Below are 24,613 nucleotides of genomic sequence, written 5' to 3' on the forward strand. Positions count from 1 at the left end.
AAAGAATTTTGCTATTTATAAAGATAATTGAAATTTTTACGAGAATTTTTAAAAATTTTTGTTCATAATTAAAGTTTTGTGGAGAATTTTATTCATTATAACGAAAATAATTAAATCCCTGCACAACATTGTATTATCTACACGGAGAAAATTTATTCCTAAAATTTTACTGAATTTAGTTCGGTAAAACTGGGATGAACTGTCGAAACAGTAATTTTTCAAGAACTAGACTGTAAGAGAAATTGCATTGAAAAATAATGTAAAAAGCATAAACCTTACGATACATGTATTGACGCTTTACTTACAGTTCGGTAAAACGTAAGCTAAGTGCTCGCTACATTCATATTTATTGAATAGTTCGGTAAAACGTAAGATAAAGTATTCGGTAAAACTGACGAGTTGTAATTTATTAAATAGTTCGGTAAAACGTAAGCTAAAGTTTTCGGTAAAGTGGAATCAGTTGCAATTTATTAAATAGTTCGGTAAAACTTGAAGAACAAAAATAATGTTACTTCAGTAGATCTATATTAATACTGCCGTAACTCTCAATTTCCCTACTTCAATCACTACCTAAACCCCCTACAATTGTTTACGAACAAGCAAATAAGGAAGTAAGTGAGCAGAAAAGAAAAAAAGCAAGTAAGCAAATATTAACAATAATATTGAGAGTATTTAACATCTGCAAAACAAATGCTTTAAAAATATATTCAAAAGCAGTATATTTATTGTTTCAGAGATTCAATAATTTTAATTTATACTATTATAAAAATTACCTTTTATGTTGGATAAATGGTTTAAGGAAAGAAAGCTCTTTGTAATATATCCAATTGGTATTCCCCTTTTTATCGTGATTGCTAAAATTTCGACGCAAATTTTCCCATTTGTTTTTCGGATCTGTAAAAAAATTTGTTTTATTTTCATTCAATTTTTTTTAATTATATGTAATTATGAGACGATTAGTTATTCAGTAAATAATTATCATTTGCACTTTTAAATAACAATACAAATGTATTGTTATTAACAATTATTTGTTAATAATTATTATTAATAATTATTATTTATGTATTGTTATTAACTTAAAAAAAAGTTTAATGCATCCAAGCTTATATTTTTAATTTTCTTTTTTATCCTCTGTAAGTTTATTTAAATTTTATAATAGAATTGTAATTTTTTGTTGTTCATTTATTATTGTAAACATTAATTAGCTGAAATATTGTGAACAGTTATACCTAGATTATAATTCAGAATGAGTGCCGAATGAAAAACATTTTAAAAAGAAAATGCAATTAAGCGGAAGTCAAAATAATTTTTATTTAACATAGAGCTTTAATAGCAAAAATAGTTTCACTTTTCACTGTAATTAAATAAAAATTGAAAATGAAATTTATACCTGCAATTGTAATCCCCATACTTTCAAACTGCATACTAATTGAATGCCACATTTTTTGTTTTGCATTTTGATCATATTTAGATCTGTACAGTGGATCATAAATCCATGGATTATTGCGAATAACTTCAATTAATATACTAGTTGAATCAATGTTACTTATTTTTCTACCGTTAAATGTTCGAAATTCACAGTTATGATAAGTTTAATATTGTGGGGATTGGCCAATAGATCTCGCATCTACGCCAATTTCCCATATAGATCTCTCACAAGTGCAATACGGGCTAGTCTTGTAGCATATATATGTCGTAGGCAGATAGCATAATCCGGTAGTATGCAAACTGCCTAGGCAGTTTGTAAACCGCGGGCAGTTAGTAAAATGCCTAAATTTGAATGTATAAAAACAGGTAATAAGCAAAGTACCTAGGCAGTTTACATACTGCCAAAGACGTTTCAGGCAATTAGAAAAATGTATTGAAAGTAGCAATGGGGTGAAAATTTCTCAACAGGCCACCTGAAATGGACTTTTCAAATTTCAAATATTTTTTTCATAATCTTTTGTAGTAAGCCTAACTAAAAACATTTCTGATGTGCGTTTTCAAAAAAATTAATTTTTTAATTATTTATTAAAAATTGAAGTTTTTATTGCCTGTCTAGAGGTTACAAATATTATTCGTTTTTAATAAACTTTTTTTAAAATGAAAGTTTATTAAATTCAGGCCTTGGATCGAATAACTCGCCCGACGCTCGGAGGAACGCGCAACTGCCAGTCAGTGAGCAGTGAGCGCCTCTGGGCCACTCACTGCTGCCCGACTGGTATTAGCGCGTGTCTTCGAGCGTCAGGCGAGTTATTCGATCCAAGGCCTCAATTGTTCAGCGATCTGTGGAGGTAGAATTTTGAAAACTGTTTACAAATTTTTTTATTTAATCATATATTTCAACAAAAGAGAAAAAAAAATTTATGGGAGTATATTTTTTATTAAAATGTGTTTCTATTAATCTATGCTACTTTAATTGAAACAAGAGTTCCAGATAAACAATATTTATAAGTGTAGAATAAATAAAAATTTTATTTGTTTAAAAGTATTCATTCAAATTGTTTTAAGCTTTGATTTAAAAATATAATTTGTTTAAATAATTATGTTTAATTCAAACATATTTTAAGTTTAGATTTCAACAAAAATTATGTTTAAAAATTTTATGTTTGATTTAAACTTAAAAGTTGATTATAAATAATTCTTAAATTAACCAAAAAATTTGTTTTAATTAAACTCAAATATGTTTCAGATTTAAAAAAAAAATTTACAAGATATATAGTTGTATAAAAGTTATGCCACAGAAAAAATTTTGTGACTTTCAATATACATTTTTCTAATTACCTGAAACGTCTTTGGCAGTATGTAAACTGCCTAGGTATTTTGCTTATTACCTGTTTTTATACATTCAAATTTAGGCATTTTACTAACTGCCCGCGGTTTACAAACTGCCTAGGCAGTTTGCATACTACCGGATTATGCTATCTGCCTACGACATATACAAGTTCCGAATTTGCTTCCCCCGTCTAGGGCAGGTCTCCCACTACGTAGCCTTACTGATGAGTCCAAGTAGTGGGGACCGGGACGAAACGATATAAAGTGGTCTTCATACCACTCTATGGATGATATACTTTAAAATCTCCATAATATCAACAATAAAGTTGGTTACAAATGAAGCAGGAGTACCAAACTAAATATTTTCTTGCAGCACGACAGATTTTAGGCATTTTACTGTATAATGTTGGTATAATACCTTTATTTCTTGAGTGAAGCGTTCAAGGGACAACTTCACACACAACAAAAAAGTTTTTGCAATTCGTATTATTCTTAAAAAGAAATTGTTAATCAAATTAATAATGGCAGAATTTCAAGACGAACATTACGAAATATTAATATATTTAGTCGGACAGTGTCCACTAATTTATAACAGGGAATCTGAATCTTATAAAAATAAAACCAAGAAAAGAAAAGTTTGGCAGGAAATATCTAAAGCCGTGTGTTCATCCACAGGAATAGAATATTCCGGTAAGCATCTATTGTTACTAAATTTAAAATATTGTTTTAAATGTTTATATAATTTTATTACTTTTTTTGGATTTAATATTACGTAAAAATGTTTATTAAACTAAATGTTAATCATATAAAATTTACAACATATTTGTTAATTTTTTGTATTACAGTAAATAAAAATTAAATTCTAATTCAATAGCAATTTTAAGTGACAAAATGTTTAAATTCGTATTACAAATTTTGATTTTCCATTAAACATAATTTTTTTCACATCTTTTATTACACAATTATAAAAAAAAAATTCCTCGCGAATTATTTTACTGAATTTTATTTTTTTAGTTAAACAATTACAAAAATCGTGGAAGAAAATAAGAGACGAATATAGAAGAGAACGAGCGAAATTAAAAAAATACATACCTTCGGGATCAGAAGCTCCGGAGGAATATAGCGATTTTCCTTATTTTCAAACAATGCTATTTTTAGAAGATTAGGTTATTTTTTTCATAACACATTTTTTTTATTTTACAAAATTAAAAAGAATCCTCAAGGTTACAATCAAGATAACATAACCTATTAAATTTTGGTTTTTATATCTCTTTTTCCGTGACGCGTCCTATTTTATGTTCTAATTTTTCAACGAAATAATTATTAAAATTTTTTTTTAATAAATAAAGAATAATATTTAATTATTTTCCAATCGTAGAACAAAATCAAACTACCAAAAGGTAATTGAAATTGAAGATCATGATTCCTGTGAAGACGACGATTCCTCTGAAGAAGATGCCACTAACCAGAGTACTGAGGAGGATGAAAGTGATTTAGAGAAAGTACTGGAATCTGCAGAAGGTATTATAGGGGGTACAAATTTTCTTCAAACAATAAATGATAGAATAATAAATCTCAGAATATTTTTTAACATTTAGAAAACGTAGTTATTCTAGTATAAAAATAGCATAATTTGCAATTAACATTTTCTAAAGTAAACATTCTGTCAAATGACATTTATAACTATTTAAAAATATATTTTATAGTAATTTGAGTTGATGAAGATTCGAGAAAATTAAGTTTTCATAAACTAAATATTTTATTAACTTACATTTTGAAAAATTCAGTATTTGAATAAATGACATCTAAAAAATAATAATACTAGGGTAAATAACAATTTTACCTGTTTAAATTTTATATTTTTTAGACGGTCTTCTAATTATTCAACATTATAATTATGATTAAATAAATTTAGATCATTTTTACAATTGAAACCTTTAAATTAGATAAAATTACGATTACAAGTTTTTCAAAAACGGGGACAAACAGGTGTCTCTAATTTTCATATTGCTTAAAACGCATTTTTCTTTGTAGAATCAGGATTGACGGCGACGAATACTAATACTTCAAACAAATTAGAAGACTAAGACTCTCTTCGCAATACTGAAGAACAAAATGATTATTTTTTAATCATGACAGAAATGTGGGGGAGAGTTTTAGAAGAGAATCGAGCAGCTTGCTTTTCTGCCATCAGGAAACTGATAAGTGAAAAAAAGAGACAAAGGGAAGCTGCGAATTAAATTTATTAAGGCGAATATTTCTAGAGCATAATGGATATTATAATCTAATTTTATTTCAAAGAGTGAATAAATTTGGCTTTTGACTTGAACGTTAATTGTATTTTATTTTAAATGTAGTTTACCATTAAAAAACAAATTAATAAAAATTAAAACAATTGAATTATTTTTTATCAATAGCAAAATTAAAGCGAATGACTTGAAAAAATTGATTTATTTTAAAAAATATATCTAAATTGTTGAAATAAAAAAAGATGGAAATTCATTGTACAATCTTTTGAATTTTTTCTCTCGGCATTAGCAGTTGGTAGTACTGCATTACCAGAACGTCCACGACACGCCACTCCACGCCACTCGTGCTCTGTTACTTACATCTCACCTATTGTAGTCGCAGCCTAAAGCTGAAAAATTCTTTTTCACACTTGTCGACGTTACACTTTAGGTGCCATGTTTCGAAATAGTCAGTTAGTTTCGCAAACAAGTTTTGCAGTTCCAACTGTGCTTCCGTTACTAGTTTTTTAGTCACGTAAACTATTAGGTCGTCCGCGAAACCTATGCCACGTTTTTATTTATTTTTATTAATTCCGAACAATCGGAGGATTTCGGCTATGAAAATGTTAAACAATAATGGAGAATTAACTGCTCCTTGTTGGAGACCATTATTTAATACGAACTTTATATTGGACTTTTTACTTTTTATTTGACTTGAAAGAAAGTCTGTCCAGCCATACCGTGTCAAAAGCCTTTTCCAAGTCTATCAAACAGGCAGCGACCAGCTCGCCCCCCGACAGAGCCTCATTTACATCGAAAGTGAACTTTGCAATTGCATGAATTGTTGAATTTTTGAATTTAAAACCGAATTGATATTATTATTATTATTATTTCATATACTTTGCTCATGTTAGGGAGCAGGCTGATCGGCCTGTAGCTAACAGGATGACTCGGATCCTTTTCCTTCTTGCATAGCGGTTTAATTTTAGCTATTTTCCAGTTTTCTGGAAAATGGATAATATTTAGCATATTGTTTTAGAGTCTCTATCAATTTTTTTTTTGAAAAATACTCTTGAAATCCTAAGAAATCGAAATATTGTTATTAGAAAAAAATTTAAGATACGCTTATTAAAGAACAATTTGTTTAAACAATATTTTTTAAATTCTTTATTTAAAAAAAGAAATTTTTTTTTGCAAATTTTTTTATAAATTGTTAATAAATAATAAGTAATCCCTGAAAAAATCATTTAAATCCATCTATTTTTCTCTGAGATATTGCGTTTTTAAAATTTCAAAAACAAATTTGAAAACCCTGTAGATTCGTAAATTTTTTAAAATTCCCTTTTGGAATTTTTATTCACATGTATTCCCCTCCAATTTCTTAAAGTTTTATTAAAATCGAAGAACTAAGGGACAACTTTGATCTGTTAGGCATGATTTGATATTATTTTTTGTAAAAAACTTAACAGAAACTAACGTTAAAATGCAAATAAATAAGAGAAACAAATAAATTTAATTTTAACAGAACGTGCGTTAACGAGTGAGGTATACATAGTAGTATTTTACTAATTTTCAAAATAATTTACTACGGATATTATATAAAATTTACAGAAAATTTAGAAGTTCATTGTAATTACAATGTTATAGGTGAAAGAATGAATATCAATTATTGGTAGATGGTAATTAATGTAAATCATTTAACCTTGATTAATAAGCATTTTTTATATTTGTATAACAAAAAGCAATTCTTAATAAATATTTTAGATTTAATAAGGATTTAAACATAATTTTAGTATTAATGACGTCTTGTCATTAATACACGACGACATAAAAAATATTAAATTAAAAAAAGCCAACAGCACGCGGTATTCCCAAGCGGTCACCCATCCAAGTACTAACCGCGCCCAAAGATGCTTAACTTCAGTGATCGGACGAGAACTGGTTTCTTTTTATTAGTTTATTGATCAACAAGAAATATATGTGACACGGACAGTTAAAAGGGACCCACGATCCCAAAAAAAGATTTCGAGAAAAACGACTTTGAAGTTTAGCAAGTTGATTTTGATACTTGTGAACGTTTTAATTGAATTGAAACTCGTTACTCGGGGGTTATTGGGGTCGCTGATTACGAATCCGATGTTAGTTTTTGAAATTTCAAAATGGTAGATCCAATATGGCGGATGACTTTTTTAAAAATTGATCGGATTCGCTTGAAAATCGTTACTCGGGAGTTTATGGGGTCTCTGATTACGAATCCGATGTTAGTTTTTAAAAATTAAAAATGGTGGATCCAATATGGCGGATGACTTTTTTAAAAATTGATCGGATTCGCTTGAAAATCGTTACGAATTCAAAATGTCGGATTCAATATAGTGGACGTAGTTTAAAAAAATGTTTGGATTCTTATATTAACTTATACTTTAGGGGTACTTTGGGGTCGATGATTAGGAAACAGATGGGGATCTGGATCTGTATGTAAATTAGTATTTATTTGTATTAATGATGTGTTTAATTGTTCTTACCAATGTCATAGTTATTTTTTTCTTGTAGTTATTTTATTCCAAGCATTTTTCTTAATGCAGTAGCTTCAAAGGAAGCATTTATTAATTTATTATGTAACAAACACCATCGGTGGTGGGACAAAGTTAACATTTTGTCATTAGTGTCAGAACTGAAGTATTAGCTTATGTTTACTGCGCGTAAATAAAAGAAAAGAGTTTGGTTACCGTGGCAAAGAAAAGAAAAACTGATATATCAGATACAAAAGTTTAATCCACGAAAAAAATATGAAAGAAGCAGAATTAATTTTAAAAAACAAAGTTTTTAAACATTCTAAATTTGTAAATTTTTTAAGATAATAATCTTTAAAATTTGTAATCTTAAGTTCTTTATCGTGTTTTTCTTTGCCTCACGTCTTTTTACATATTGTGTTCTTCATTAAAGTAAATTTGTAAAATAAATTATAAAGTTATGAATATTCTGTTTGCTCATTTAAAAAACCATATACGTATTAAAACCATAAATTTAAAAATTCTGAAAAGCAAATCCGTATAATTTGTAAATAACTAGTCCGCCATATTGGATCCGCCATTTTGAATTTTTAAAAACTAACATCGGATTCGTAATCAGCAACCCCAAAAACCCCCGAGTAAGGAATTTTAAACGAATCCGATCAATTTTTAAAAAAGTCATTTGCCATATTGGATCCGCCATTTTGAATTTTTAAAAACTATCATCATATTCGTAATCAGCGACCCTAAAAACCTCCGAGTAACGATTTTCAAGCGATTCCGATCAATTTTTAAAAAATTCATCCGCCATATTTGATCCGCCATTTTGAATTTTCAAAAACTAACAACGGATTTGTAATCAGCGACCCCGTAAACCCCAGAGTAACGAGTTTCAAGTGAATTTGATTAATTGCAAAAAAGTTTGTCAAATTTGATTTTGTTGTATTTTTTTTTTTCAAAGTACCTAACTTTGAAGTGAAATTGTGAAAAAACTAATGCAGCTAGAAAGCTGTGGTTGAATGCGTTAGAAAGAGCGGTCTATTTACTATAAGAATCAATAAAAAAATGAAAATCGATTTTTTCGGACCGTAGGTCCCTTTTATCTGCCGGTGTCACATATAAATTTTACAATAATAACAAAATAAACTATAACGTCGTGAACAGTCTTAGATAGTTTATCATCGAAACGACCCTAAAAAGGCTACTCGTCGACATAATTTGTTTAGATATTAGATCAAAAGATAACAATGGTTAGTGTAGTATAGTGTATTGAAAGTATATACAACAATAATAATGATTTATATATTAGAAAAGCGCATTAATACGAAAAACTTATTTTTGTTAAATTTGTACTGATACTGGTGTTGGAGATTCCGATTAGATATTTGATATTATTTTGATATTATTTATTATTTATAATATTTTTTGTAAAAAAACTTAACAGAAACTAACGTTAAAATGCAAATAAATAAGAAAAAGAAATAAATTTAATTTTAACAGAACGTGCGTTAACGAGTAAGGTATACATAGTAGTATTTTACTAATTTTCAAAATAATTTACTACGGATATTATATAAAATATATAAAACACGGCGACAAAAATAATTTAATATTGTTATTTCTATTAGCGGGCCATTTTTTTCTCAATTGTTTATTACTTAAAAATGTATGCAGAATACGATAGTATTTTTTGATTTTACGTATAGCGTGAAGAAGACTGTTTTTTATTATAATATTATAAATAAATAATTTAAAAAACAATAAAAAATTAAAAAAATTTTAAACAAAATATATTTTTAAATTCTACGCTTCAAGACGAAAAAAACGCCTATTTTGTTTTTAAAATCGGTTAAAAAGAACTCAAGAAAAAAATATTTTTATTTAATATTGTTAAAAACTTTAATTGTTAATAACTATAACAAAAAATTTTGTTTTGCTTTAAATTTTTTATGACATTATTTTTGTCACATAAAGATGAGAATAAAAGATAATTCATTAAAAAAAAAATTTTTTGAATTTATCTGATCCGTTTGGCTAAGCCTGACCCTATAACAAAAAGCAATTTTTATTAAATATTGTAGATTTAATAAGGATTTAAACATAATTTAAGTATTAATGACATCTTGTCATTAATACACGACGACATAAAAAATTTTAAATTAAAAAAAAAGCCAACAGCACGCGGTATTCCCAAGCGGTCACCCATCCAAGTACTAACCGCGCCCAAAGATGCTTAACTTCAGTGATCGGACGAGAACTGGTTTTTTCATCGTGGTGTGGCCGTTGCCTATGTATCTCAGGTGTTGTGCAAGTTTCACATTAGTACATGGGCAAAATATCTATATTTTTTTCTTGTATTAAATAACTTCTTTATCTATTTTTACACTTTTCAAATAAGTTAGCTTTCAATTTGAAATTCACTCACTTTGAAGAAATTTTTATCTTAACTGTATTTGAAATTTTTTCCAAGTTTTTTTTTAATGAAATATTTTCATTCGTAATCCAAAATATTTTCGTTTCGTCATTACATATTCCCGTTTCTTAATATTTTTGTAGAAAATTTTCATATTGAAATAATTTGCATTATTTCTATTTCTTAATTACAATTGTTTTAATAAAATTCAAAGTTTTTTAAAAAATAACGGTAAAAAATGATTATAAATTCTATTTCTCAATTACAAAGTTTAGTTAAAAAATTTTAGAATTTTTAGAAAATAAAAAATCTTTAATTTAAAAAAATAAAGGAAAAATTTTTAATTTTTATTCAAACACATCCATAACTTCTTTTTTAAATAAATATTTAATTATTATTTTTTCATAGGAATTAAAATTTTCAAAGTTTCCAATTCAAACCTGCTTGAAATTTAACAACTGTTCTGCCTTAAGTCCCTTTTTCAAATTCTTTTTTGTTTCACTTGAAGGCGGCTTGGTGTCACAAATAGGTATAACTGAATTTCCCTCGTTTTTGGCATTACTCATTCATTCTCCCTACCCATTGCTTATCAATCGCGTGGCGACAACTGATAAGAGAATTTATTATTATTATTATTAATATTTATTTATAGGCAACATTTATTTCTTCTTCAATTAAATATATACGTATTAGAAAATAAAAACTTCAAATAAAATTCAATTAAACTTTTTCAAACAAATTAATTCTATACAGAATTATCAGTTAAAAGTATTGAAAATTCGAAATTTTAAAGATTTTAACTTGAAACCATTTCAAAATTTAATTGTTTCTAAAAATTCATGCTTGATGCATTTAATATTTATTTACTTACAATCTAAAAACTTTTAATTAAAATTCATTTTTAAATCAATTTTTATCAGAAAATTCTAAGAGAATTCAATTACCTAGGGTGATTGTGCGTATTACTACGAGTGCCCCATTTACTACGAATTTCATTAAAAATATTAAAGTAAAACTTTATTTTACAGATAATAGTCTATAAAATATCTATAATAAAACTTTAATTTATATTAATTGTTATTTTTAATGAAAAATTCTAAAAAAATGCATTTTAATACGTTTTATTTAACTTTGAAAATCGCTAGTTTAGATCAGAGCACAAAAAGTTACATTAGTGAGTTGATAGTGCTTTCAGAAACATAAATATATTTATTTATTTTTTGAACAAATATTTAATGTTAAGTTATTTCTAAATAAAGCAATAACATTAGTTTTTATAAATTTAAAGAAAATTTTATGTTTTTAACGTTTTTATTATTTAATTTTAAACGTAGAATTGGACACAGGATTTTTCGCGCTTGCGTTTATTTCTACGCCGGTGTCACACAACCTGAAATATATAGTGGTTGACAGTTCGTGTTTGTTTATAATGTTTGTAGTGAACGCAATGAAAATAGTTTTTAGCTAATATATAAAAGTAATTTTTAGTTTTTATTATTGTGAAAACTACACAAAAGCACAATGCCAACGATTAGGATGCAATATACGAAGGAAAAGTAACTAAAGTTTTTGTTGAATAAATAAAAAAGATGATTTAAACATGTAACCTCTATTAATTCTCCAATTTAATTTTGCTATTTAAATAAAAATAAATATTTGTTTTCATATTATGAATAACTTTTTATATAATAAAATAATTAAATGTATTATTATTTTGTCCTTTTGAAATAAATTAAAAGCTAAAATCTAGGTTATTAAATAATAATTTCAATTATAGTAATAATACTTAGCATTTGGAACGTTCGTAATAATTCACGCGTATTAATAGACACAGCGTAGTAATGCACGCGTAGTATTTCAAGCAAATTCGTAGTAATTTACACTTGTGCACTTTTTTTAAATATTCCTTTGTTTAATACAAATTAAATGATTTTTATGACCCAAAGACTTTTTTTAGTTCTAAGAAAGATTAACTACTCAGTAAAAAAAAATTTAGAAAAGAAATTAAGATTAAAAGCTTCAAATGATTCTTTAAACGTGGCTGATTTTGAAACACGTATAGTAATACGCACAATATGGTGGTCCAAAAATACATGAGAAAAAAATAAAATCAGAATTTTAATGCTCTCACCCCACAGGATTGTTCTATATGGAGAAAAAAAATACCCCTATTTTTTTGACAATAAAAACATATTTAGAGGTAGCTCAAAGCGCTCAAAGTTTTCCATGTAAAATGCATGGGAAAAAACACTTTTTCGTAGAATTGGTATAGAATCCTTGAAAATCAATATTTTTCATTCAGCAAACTCTGTTTCTCTTCAGAAGACTTCAAAGAATAGTGCTAAATTGTTTATTTAATCATTTTTTTAAATTAACTATTTCTTATAGTGCCCCCAAAAAACCCTATAAATTTCAAAATTATAAAAAAATCGTTAAAAAATATTTTTTATTATTTTTATCAAAGTTTTTTCCTAGATTATGAATAAATAACACAAATATTGATTTTTAAACATTATTTTATGTAACTTCTAATTTGTTTAAACAAATTATTATTATTGTTTGTTTACAACTTTCTATCTAATTGAGCTAAAGAGTTCCGATTTTTTCTCAATTTTGCAACTTTTCAGGCCGAATGTAACCAGTCACTATTAAAGAATATAAATTTTACCAATTGTTTAAACAAATTACTATTGTTTAACTTCCACTTTTTATCCAATTTAGCTGCAGAGACGCAATTTTTTTCTCAATTTTGCATTTTTCCAAGCCAAATGTAACTAAGTGACTAACAACAATCTAAGAATTACAATTTTACCAGTTGCTTAAACAAATTGTTATTTTAAATTTGAAGCTATCGCAGTAGTAATTTCAATTATGTAAATAAAATTTTTTGTACTTAAGGGGACATTCCAGTTCAAAATGTCAAAAAAATCGATTTTTTTTGTTTTTATTTTCTGATTTCTTATAGTGTCAAGAATACTCTCCTAAAATACTATTGCAAAATTCGAAGTAAAACAAAAGTTATACATCTTTATTCTTCGCCATGTCGAAGATATTTTTGTATGCTGATAACACAGCCCCACAAAAAAAAAGTGTCGTGCGCGGCAGACCAGACTAGTCATTTCCTATGTATTTTGACGCGCTGAACACGAATCCGAAGTCCGTTTTGCTCCATCACGTCAGCATTTTTTTCTAACCTCAAAAAATCTGTCGGATTTTGAGAGGTAGGCTATTTTTTCTTAAATTAATGGATTTACTTCAAACTTGGTAACTAGGGGTTTTTTGGGTCGCTGATGACAAATTTGAAGTTAGATTTTCAAAATTCAAAATGGCGGCTCCAATATGGCGGACGAATTTTTTAAAAGTTAATGGATTCACTTTAAACTTGTTAACTAGGGGTTTTTTGGGTCGCTGATGACGAATTTGAAGTTAGATTTTCAAAATTCAAAATGGCGGATCCAATATGGCGGACGAATTTTTTGAAAGTTAATGGATTTACTTCAAACTTGGTAACTAGGGGTTTTTTGGGTCGCTGATTACGAATCTGAAGTTAGATTTTCAAAACTCGAAATGGAAATTCTTATATACATAAGTAAGGTATTCACGTCCTTTTATGGTAGCGCACTCTTTTGTCCTCAAAGGATCTGTGTAATGGTTTTCGTTTCAAATTGGTGCCTCCAGGTACAATATCCCTTTTCAGCATCCAACAGTAGTCGGACATCATATTTACATCCCATCTTCCTTGATAACGACGCTCAAATTCTTTAAGATCTTGATGGAATCGTTCTCCTTGTTCTTCACTGTAATCTCCCAAATTTTCAGGGAATCGATCCCGATGCGAGTCTAAGTAATGCATCTTTATGCTCATTAAGCATCCTAACTTACTAAAATTTTTAATCATATCACTAACTATTTGCTCCCAATTTTCACTCTTGTGATTACCCAGAAAGTTTTCGACAACTGCTTTGAAACTAAGCTATGCGGCTTTCTCCTTTTTATTTATCTTGGTGATAAATTGCTCATCTTTTAACAATTTGCGAATTTGTGGTCCGTCAAAAACCCCTTCTTTTAGTTTCTCATCAGATTTTTCTGGAAACTTTTGTTCCAGGTATTTAAAATAGTTTCCTTCTTTATCTAAGGCTTTGACAAATTGTTTCATTCCTCCTAGTTTCGTGTGTAAGGATGGAATTATCACCTTTGAAGGGTCGATTAGAGGATTTTCTATTATATTTTTTGAACCTGGTTCAAAAGAATTTCTTTTTGGCCATTGTTTTTTAATGTAGTGATTTGCTCGATCTCTACTGTCCCACAAACACAGGAAACATGGTGTTTTTGTAAAACCTGATTGCTGTCCAAGTAGTATGCTTAAAATCTTAAAATCTCCACAAATTTGCCAGTTGTGTTCTCGGTATCTAATTTTATCCAAAACTAGTTTCATATATTCATAGTTTTCTTTCATTTCCGTTGAATGCGCTATTGGAATTGGAGCATAAATATTAGTATTATGTAGTAGTACTACTTTTAAACTTCTTTTCGAAGAGTCAATAAATAGTCTCCAATTTTCATCTTTGTATATATTTGTTTTTAATTTATTCATGAGTCCGACAACATCTGAGCAATATACCAACGACGGATTTTCATCTTTTGTAAAATATTGTTGGAATTCTTTTTCTCTGTCTCGATAAAAGCTAGCTGTTGTGCCTTTTGATAACAAGTTTTTCTTCTTCAACACTGATGCTAGGTGTTCTGCACAATCCTTCGGCAATTTTAAATCTCTAATGAGATTGCTAAGTTCTTCTTGGTTAAACGTTTGTCGAATCTTTATCTCCTGTTCATCATACGGAAGGTAATAGTCGTCCTCATCATCGGTTCTCATGTCTTTATTTTCAAAATCTAGAACATCTTCAGTTGAACTGTCAATTTCCAAGGTTTTGGGAGAAGAAGGTGGATTGCATGAAATTTCTGGTTTTTTTACAGTGGGGACATTAGCATACAATATGTTCTTTTTATTTTTGTTATTATATTCTTGCACATTGGTGTTGCAAAAATAACAATCTTTTTGATTTAATGGTTTTTCCCACAAAGTTGGCTTTATAAACTTTAGTTTATCCTCTTTTTTATGATTCCAACGAGTTAACATTGTGTAACAGGAACTGCAAATTTTGTGTGGAACAAAATTTTTATCCTGATTGGTTATCTCAAGATCAAAATAATCTTTGTAGATCTGTTTGATATTTTCATTTATTGATTTACGATTTTTGGGGACATCGAATTGTCCACATATGTAACAAAATGCATTTGCATTGCTGTCGCATAAGTGTTCCGACGTTGTTACTGGAAAATTAAGTTTTGAAGCCTTTGGAGTTTTATTATTGTTTTGATTTTGAGAAGCCATGATTTATGTGAAAACCTGCACGTTAGGGATCCTGGCCCGATCGCAGGTGAGTCCGCCGTCCTAGGGGTGATAACCCTCATACCTCCCCAGGCCTAAGTATGAGAGCTTTCCGACTTTGACGAGGACAAAGTCAACTCGTCGTCGGACACACTACGGCATCATCCTCACACCCTAACGTCCCCCTGCAGGGCAGCGCGCCTACGCTGGCTTCGTTACTTCGATAAACAGGAAGCGAATCATTCTACACATCCCCTTTCGGGGCAGTTGTCATCGCCTTCTACATTTATCGAAGCAGCAGGATTAGTATTGTGCTGAAACACAATAAAAGTGCAAAGCGTACAAGGTAATCAATGTATTTTTAAGGAATAAGATAGTGAAGGATAGAGGTTATTAAAGTTCCTTTTTATCTCGTTGTTAAAAAATTTATTATTTAACTTTTACATCTTATTGTCACATTATTACCTCAATGAAAAAAGTTTTGTGCATTTGCCGAATTGATCTCTATGATGCAATGAGACCCAACTGTCAGTTCTTGAGAGTAGTTCATTACAAAACAAAAAATTACAGTTCCCGCTACACAACACTACCAAAAAATTTTTCGGAGCAGCCACACGGAAAAAATTTCTGTGCACTGTTTATCTCTATATGTGCACCAGTGGTCCTTAATTACAGTACAAATCTTACACTTTGAAAAGGGATCATATACGGCCCTTTTTAGAGACAGCAAACGCACTTCCATCGGACAACCTCTGCATCAACTGCACTGGAAGTGAGACAAGCGGTGCACGGACATTTTTTCCGTGCAGGGGGTTCAAAATGTGAAAGTCTGACTATAGATTCGTAATCAGTGACCCAAAAAACCCCTAGATACCAACTTCGAAGTAAATCCATCAATAGTTAAAAAATTCGTCCCCCATATTGGAGCCAACATTTTAAATTTTGAAAATCTAACTTCAAATTCGTCATCAGCGACCCAAAAAACCCCTAGTTAACAAGTTTGAAGTAAATCCATTAACTTTTAAAAAATTCGTCCGCCATATTGAAGCCGCCATTTTGAATTTTGAAAATCTAACTTCAAATTTGTCATTAGCGACCCAAAAAACCCCTAGTTACAAAGTTTGAAGTAAATCCATGAATTTAAGAAAAAATAGCCTACCTCTCAAAATCCGACAGATTTTTTGAGGTTAGAAAAAAATCCTGACGTGATGGAGCAAAACGGACTTCGGATTCGTGTTCAGCGCGTCAAAATACATAGGAAATGACTAGTCTGGTCTGCCGCGCACGACACTTTTTTTTGTGGGGCTGTGTAAGCAATCGAATGATTTAAATGTTTTCTCATTTGCGTTTTTTAAAAAAGACAAACAAAAATGTGTTTGGTGTTGCTGATCACAAATTAGATTTCAAAATTCAAAATGGTGGATCCAATATGGCGGAAAAGAAAATTTTTTTATTTTAATTTTTTTTTTCGTTTAATTTTTTTTTGTCCAGCATATTGCATCCGCCATTTTTAATTTTGAAAAAATGATATCATATTCGTAATCAGCGACCCCAAAAACCCCCCCGTAACGATTTTCAAGCAAATCCAATGATTTTGAAAAAAAAATGTCCGCCATATTGGATCCGCCATTTTGAATTTTAAAAATCTAATTACATATTCGTAATAAGCGACCTCAAAAACCCCCGAGTAACGATTTTCAAGCAAATCCGATGATTTTTTAAAAAAAATTTCGAAACTTATGAACAAAAACTTTAAATGCGTTTTTCTCAAAATGTCCTTTTTTGATCTGGTAAGAGTGATATCTCGAGTTCTTCTAAAGCGATTTTAAAAAATCAAACGGCTTTTGATTCAGCGTCATCATGCCTATAAGTGGAACCTCAAAAACTGGAAAATTTCCAACTCCCCTTTTTTTTTATAAGAAAAATTCTGAATAAAAACACCTTTTTTTTGCATATTTTTGGGAAAAAGTACTCTAAAAAAAAAGGAAAAAAATTCCACTTTTTTGAGGTTCCACACCTAAAGAAATATCTAACGAAGAGAATGTCACTTCGTTTTTGGTTTTATCTGTTTTAGAAAGTTTGGAATCGATCTTACCACCGAAAATGGGCATTTTTAAAAATGGCGTATATCGCCGCCATTTTGAAATAAAAATGAAAAAAAAATTGTTTACAAATTCTTAAATAAATTATTTATTACATGTAAAAGAAATTTTTTAAATAAATGTCATAGTTATTTTAATAATATATACTAAAAAAGCCTTCTTTTTGCCTGTTTTGAACTGGAATGTCCCCTTAACATTTTTATAATAATAAATTTATTGTTTACAATTTTTACTCGATAATTAAGTCTTACATTAAATATTACCTCACAAAAAAATAAAATGTACAATTAAGAAAAAGTTGCAACTCTGTAGCTCATTTTGATAAAAAGTGGAAGTTAAACAATAGTAATTTGTTTAAACAATTGGTAAAATTAATATTCTTTAATAGTGACTGGTTTCATTCGGCCTGAAAAGATGCAAAATATTGAGAAAAAATCGGAACTCTTTAGCTCAATTAGATAAAAAGTTGTAAATAAACAATAATAATAATTTGTTTAAACAAATTAGAAATTACATGGAATAATGTTTAAAAATCAATATTTACCGACAGATTAGCTCAGTCGGATAGATGCCTCGCTTGGCGGATGTTTAAGGACCAAGGGTAAGTACCCTTGGTTCGATAAACCGGTTGTACTCAGGAGAGGTTTTCTACAGTTTCCCTCTTCTCTGGCGAGAAAATTCATTGACGGGTGGTCCAGGCGGAATGCGAGTACTCCTAATATATATATATATATATAATATATACTCATTTCTAAGTAGAATGGTTATGCTTAATCCAAAAAGTATTTCTCGGGGACTCTTGTCGAAGTGCGTAAGGCCAATAGGGCAGGAGTATAAACAATAAAAAAAATAAAAAAATCAATCGACGCCTCCCGTTCATATAATGCTTATTGAAAAACAAATGCAACATCATTCTTATTCAGTTTTTAGTGCAAGACAATTCTTATTCGATTTTCCGTGCAATAAAATGCTTATTCAAAATTGTGTGCAAAACAATTGCCACTGACAGAACAATAAATGTAACCCTAAATCATCTTTTTAATATTAAATTGCAATTAAATATCTGAGAATTTCAGTCCGTATCTATTGTTATTAGAAAATTTAATACTTGATTATCTCTTAAGTATTAAGAAATATTGTTTAAGCAATTGTAATTAAAAATTATATTCAATTGAAAATTTTATAAAACTCATAGTGTAAGCTAATTTCAGATTGTACTTTTTACCATAGAATTTTGAATAAGCATTTTATTGCACGGAAAATCGAATAAGAATTGTCTTGCACTAAAAACTGAATAAGAATGATCTTGCATTTGTTTTTCAATAAGCATTATATGAACGGGAGGAGTCGCAATATTTGTGTTATTTATTCATAATCTAGGAAAAAACTTTGATAAAAATAGTAAAAAGTATTTTTTAACGATTTTTATATAAATTTTAAAATTTATAGGGTTTTTTTGGGGCACTATAAAAAATAGTTAATTTTAAAAAATGATTAAATAAACAATTTAACACTATTCTTTGAAGTCTTCTGAAGAGAAACAGAGTTTGCTGAATGAAAAATATTGATTTTCAAGGATTCTATACCAATTCTACGAAAAAGTGTTTTTTCCCCATGCATTTTACATGGGAAACTTTGAGCGCTTTGAGCGACCTCTAAATATTTTTTTATTTTAAAAAAAAATAGGGGTATTTTTTTTCTCCATATAGAACAATCCTAGGGGGTGAGAGCATTAAAATTCCGATTTTACTTTTTTTGGACCACCCTAACGCACAATCACCATATTTAAAAACAAATTTTTAAATAATTGAATTCTTTTGACGAATTTTAATAAAAAATGTTAAGAATAATTAGTTTTCGAGGAATTCGATTAAAATTGCAGGTATTAAAAATAATTGAAATTATGCGATGAGTTTTATTACTTATGAAAATAATTCAATCCCTGTAAAAAATTTTATAATTTTTGAAAATAATTGAATTATTGCGAAGAAATTTATAAAAACTTAGTTTGTATGTTTATTTATTTAAGTAGTAAACGGGGTTGAACATAAAAACAGTGCATTTTTATTATGAATAAATAAATTTTTATTATTTTTGAAAATAATTAAATTTTTGTGTAGGGTAATGTCACCTTGAGTGGACCGCTTAAGCTTTTTTCGAAAAAATTTTTTATTAAAGCAAATTAATCGGAAGTTTCTATTTCAAGCTTTAGTTTAGATCCCTAAATAAGTGTTTATACCATAATAACTTTGATTTTTTTTATTTGGAAAAAAAATTTGACTTTTTAAAAAAAGCTAATTTTTAAGGAATAAAAAAAGTGTAACCTTGAGTGGACCACTCCTAAAAAAATTGCAAAAGTTATTCTAAATTTTTTAATGTATTTAATATTTCTGATATATTAAAACAAAATTTATGCTTATGCAGCTTCAGACCATGTTTGTGTCGCAATGTTTACAAGTGAAATAATTTTGGCACATATCACATCAATATCGCAACAAAATTAATAAAGAACATAAAACATAGTTTTAAACCAATTTATTGTCAATTTATATCCACAAAAATGGTAAACTGACATTGCAAATGGAAAAAACAGTCAGTCCACTCATTGTTACAAACAGTGGTCCACTCATGGTGATATGCAACTTTTTATGGCAGCCAGCACAATTTTTTTTTTGAGTCAAAATTATCACTTAATTAAACTAAGACTATAACGTATATGTTTATTGCGGAACTTAATTTCTTACTGTTTCAAGGTGCTGTGCTGCTATTCGCACTATTTATTTCACGTTTCCGCTGTCAGTTGACTTAAAAGCTCAGGCGGTCCACTCAAGGTGACATTACCCTAGAATTTTATCAAAATTTTTTTTAAATAATTGAATTCTTCTGGAAAACATTATTAAAATAGTAGATATTGAAAATCATTGAATTAAGGAAAATTTTTGAAAATAATGGGATTTTGGAGAAGAATTTTGTTAAAAGATAAATCAAATGTTTACGACAATTTCTCAGAAAAATTTTATTACTTTTGAAAATAATTGAATTTCTACAATCATTTGTTACTTCTCCAATATTCAAAGTTTTTAGTGTTTTTAACTAAAATTCTTTTATATAAATCAATTAGGGGAGGATGGGGCAAGGATAGTTAGTTGCTGTTATGTTTAGACGGCTTGCTCAAAAATCGCGTAATTCATAGTATATTCGCGTTTTAACACCAAAAGATGATTGGAAAAATTGCAAGTCAATCTGTCACCATTTGCGAAGTTAGGAGATTATTTTTGAAAAAAGTTTGTTTTGCTAAAATGACAACGTCCTGCTGAACACGAATATCGTATTTATTTTCAAATTAATTCATGTCGTTCCTTAAAATTTAGAAAAAACTGAAATATGGGCTCATGGGGCAAGGATAGTTAGAGATAATACGGCACGGTTAAATTCTGTTAATGACATTGCAAATTTTGAAAAAGTGTTTAATTGTTCTTTTTAGGTTGATATACATATTGGTGCGTAATTATATGCGGAAGACGAAGCTTATGACCAAGAAATAGTCGTCTGAAAAAAATTGGTTAAACCTCTGATTCTAGTTCAGATGAATTTTAATACAATAATTGCAATTCAGAAAATGTTCCATACATATTTTTAATACTTGAGATATCAATATTGAATAGTCTAAATTCAGTAAAATAAAGAAAACAAAAATTTACTGATTTTCTATAACATTTTTAGCATTCGAATTCTTTTAATTATCCTTGCCCCGGTACTGGGGCAAGGATAGTTAAAAATTTTTGTTTAACTTTTTCATTTGTATCTCGTAGGAATTTGAGTCTACAGTAAAATAATGTACAGCAAAATTATAGCCAAAGAACCAGGCTTTCCAAAAATACTTTTCATTTGCAGATACATAATCAAGTTTGGCCGCTAGATCCGAAAAGGTCTTACCTAACTATCCTTGCCCCATCCTCCCCTATTTTTAATAATTAATTAAATATATATATTAAAAAATTTAACTGATTTCATAAGAACTTGAATTATTTAATTATAATAAAGTCTTTAACGTCCGAGTGGTTTTAATTTAATAAGACAGAAAAACGAAGACATTCAGACAAAGATTACATTATTAACATTAAATGAATCTTTGTCTAAACGTCTTCGTTTTTTTATCTTATTATTGAATTATTTAAATTTTTCAAAAAACTAAGTTCTTTAAAATTTCTAATTAAATTCATTCAAACTTGAAATTTTATAAAATTTTAAATTAAGACCTTTTTAAGTGCATCTATTTTGGGTAAATCATAGTCAAAAATTTAAAAATACTGCACTGAATCCAATCTTCAATCAATGTCGTTTGATTGTAACTTTCGCCTCAACCTGCAAATAGATCTCCATCTCTGGTGTCAATTAGATCAATTATTTTATTCTCAGACATTGTTAATTTGTTTCTTATTAATATTTCTTAAGTTTCTAACATTAACATAACAAATTTTAAATAAAAGTCACTAATGGCCATCTCACAATCCAGGTTTGTCGTGACCGCGGCTCTAATTTCCGTCTAAGACACAGCTCTGTGAGACATTATTGGTACGATGAAGTCCTTGTAAGGTAGCTTCATTCTGATTCCACAATTCGTACGTGTGCACGGAAAAAAAAGTTCACAAATCTCTCGTGAACTAGTATATTACTTTTGGATGGGACACAAAATTCTTGAAAATCAACAAACACAGTTCGTCAAAATTTCATCAACTCCTTCACTAGAAACATAGTACGGTTTCCGAACTTTTCGTCAAAGTTAACGAAAAATTCGTGAACTTTTAAAAAATGCTAAAAACAAGAAAAAATAATTTCCAGACAGTACTTTTTTATAGTATTTCACTTAATTTGATAACTTGACGCCTATACGCACCCAACTATACAGAATATACAATTTTATCGCCATTAAAATTCGTAATTCGCTTCACGGGATTTGAACCTAGTACCCTATACCCTATAACATAATATTTCTAACAACTAACCGCCACGGCTAAACCTACACGGAAAAAGTATCGGCACGTCAGATGTACAGGTTGTGTCAAATTTTTTAATCAAAAGTGAATGAAAATTTTGAAATTTTGTGTCCCATCCAAAAGTGATATACTAGTTCACGAGAGATTCGTGAACTTTTTTTTTCCGTGTAGGTTACTACCAGGTTTTTTTTAAGTTTTCACTGAGAATAGTGTTAGGTTTTTCACCAAATTTTATTGTGGTTAATGTAACCGGAAATTTGCAGCTTATTAGAAAGAGAGGTCTGCGCGCGTACCTGAATTTGCAAGTCAAGTAGCATAAACTTCTAATGTTTATGCTTAAAAGTGAACAAATATATATTAAAAATATTATATGACGGCATTCTCGTTACAAGTTTCTCTTTGGAACCTTGAAGAAAACACAGCGACGATTTGTTTAGTGTTTGCCTCATTCAAAAGTTATTCAATTTTTGTTTAATAACTTTTTAACAGTAAAACAATTACTGTTCCAAAATGTTTATACAGCCTACCATTTTTAACGGATTTGAGTGTTTTTTGTTTTCAATTAAAGGGGAATAAATTCTTAAAACATCCCTCGAGGCTGATTTTTGAGATTATAATTGTTTATAATTTTTTATTTTAATCAAAGTTAACAAATTAATACAATTTTTTAAAAAAGGACTTTTGTTTTCTTATTCTGTTACTACACATGATCTGAATCAGTTCAAATTCATTCAATATGACCACCAGACAATTAATAAAACATAAAATAATTTATTTAAATTGTTATAAACAGTGTATTAATTACAAATAGATAACTTTGATTTGTCTTCCTTAAAAAAGGTTTTTCTTCCACATTTTCTTTTTAATTTAAGTTCATTACAAGAATATATGTCCTTTTTGTTTAAAGAGTAACTTATTTAAATGGTTATAAATAATATTAATTAACAAATAGTTAACTTTGATCTCTCTTCACTAAAATATGTTTTTTTTCACGATTAATTTTTTATTTAGGTTCATTTAAAGAGTATATGTCCTTCTTGTTTAAAACATGACTTATTTAAATTGTTATAAGCAATATTAATTGACAAATAGTTAACTTTGATTCCTCTTCACTAAAAATTATTTTTTTCACGTTTTCTTTCTTATTTAGGTTCATTTAAAGAATATAAGAATGTAAGTACTTATTTTAATGTCACATATTTAAAATAAGTTGGTATACTTATACTTACATTCTTATATTTTTTAAATAAACCTAAACAAAAAAGTAAACTTAAAAAAATATATTTTTTGTTGGAAAGGAACAAAAGTTAACTACTTCTTAATTAATATTGTTTGTAACAATTTAAATAAGTTACTCTTTAAACAAAAAGAACATATATTCTTTAAATTTGCTTAAATTAAAAAGAAAATGTAAAAAAAAAACATTTTTTAGTAGAGAGGAATCAAAGTTATCTTTTTGTTAATTAATATTGTTTACAACAATTTAAATAAATTATTTTATGTTTTATTAATTGTCTGGTGGTTATATTGGATTAATTTGAACTTATTCGCAGATCATATATGCAGTTACTTGTTAACTTTGGTTAAAAAAAATTATAAACAAAACAAATATAAAATCTCAAAAATCGGCCTCGAAGGATGTTTTAAAAATTTATTCCCTTTTAATTTAAAACAAAGAACACTCAAATCGGTTAAAAATTGTGTGCTGTAGACATTTTTGAACAATAAATTGTAAAAAAATTTCCACTGTGGCTCGATCTCTCTCTGTAGGGGAGAGTGGGGCAAAATGGGGTAGGCGGGTCAAATGGGGTACCTCTGTTTTTCCATGATAGGTACTTTTAATTTTTTTTTCCTCGACATATATTATTAATGTAGATAAGAAACTGTTATTAATTATGAAGACACTCCAAAGAAAATTTTTTTTTTGAAAGTTATACAACTTTTAAGTTTTAAGCAAAAAAAATATGAATTTTTTTCAAAATTAAAGTGCTCTCCAAACTTTTTGGGATAATGCATTTAATTTGGCAAGTGTGGGATCTTTTTCAGTACTTATTTTAGAATAATTTTCAATAGAATAGATTGTTTAATTGTTTACAATAACTTGTAAACATTGCATTTTGTTTTAATATGCAGTGTGGGGCAGAATGGGGTACCTAAGTGTGGGGCATGCCGGAAGCTACTCCGTTTCACTAAAACTATTTAAAAACATTATATTAT

General features: G+C 28.4%; 1 protein-coding gene, 1 non-coding gene and 1 pseudogene across 2 annotated transcripts in view; all 3 read right to left on the reverse strand.

Annotated features, from left to right (window-relative positions):
- LOC122503884 (translation initiation factor IF-2-like) overlaps nt 1–10,426 on the reverse strand; it is a 116,455-nt gene extending 106,029 nt beyond the window's left edge. The window contains exon 1 of the mRNA XM_043614642.1: nt 10,349–10,426. The gene's annotated coding sequence lies outside the window, so the exon portion shown is untranslated. The remainder of the gene's footprint in view (nt 1–10,348) is intronic.
- LOC122503904 lies at nt 6,836–6,954 on the reverse strand (annotated as a pseudogene).
- On the reverse strand, nt 9,665–9,783 carry LOC122503903. The gene has a single exon (XR_006301786.1). It is a non-coding gene; the product is annotated as a 5S ribosomal RNA (ribosomal RNA).
- Nucleotides 10,427–24,613: the final 14,187 nt, after the last annotated feature.

The sequence above is a fragment of the Leptopilina heterotoma genome, unplaced genomic scaffold (genome assembly GCF_015476425.1).
Source record: "Leptopilina heterotoma isolate Lh14 unplaced genomic scaffold, ASM1547642v1 Lhet_272, whole genome shotgun sequence".
NCBI classification, from domain to species: Eukaryota; Metazoa; Arthropoda; class Insecta; order Hymenoptera; family Figitidae; genus Leptopilina; species Leptopilina heterotoma.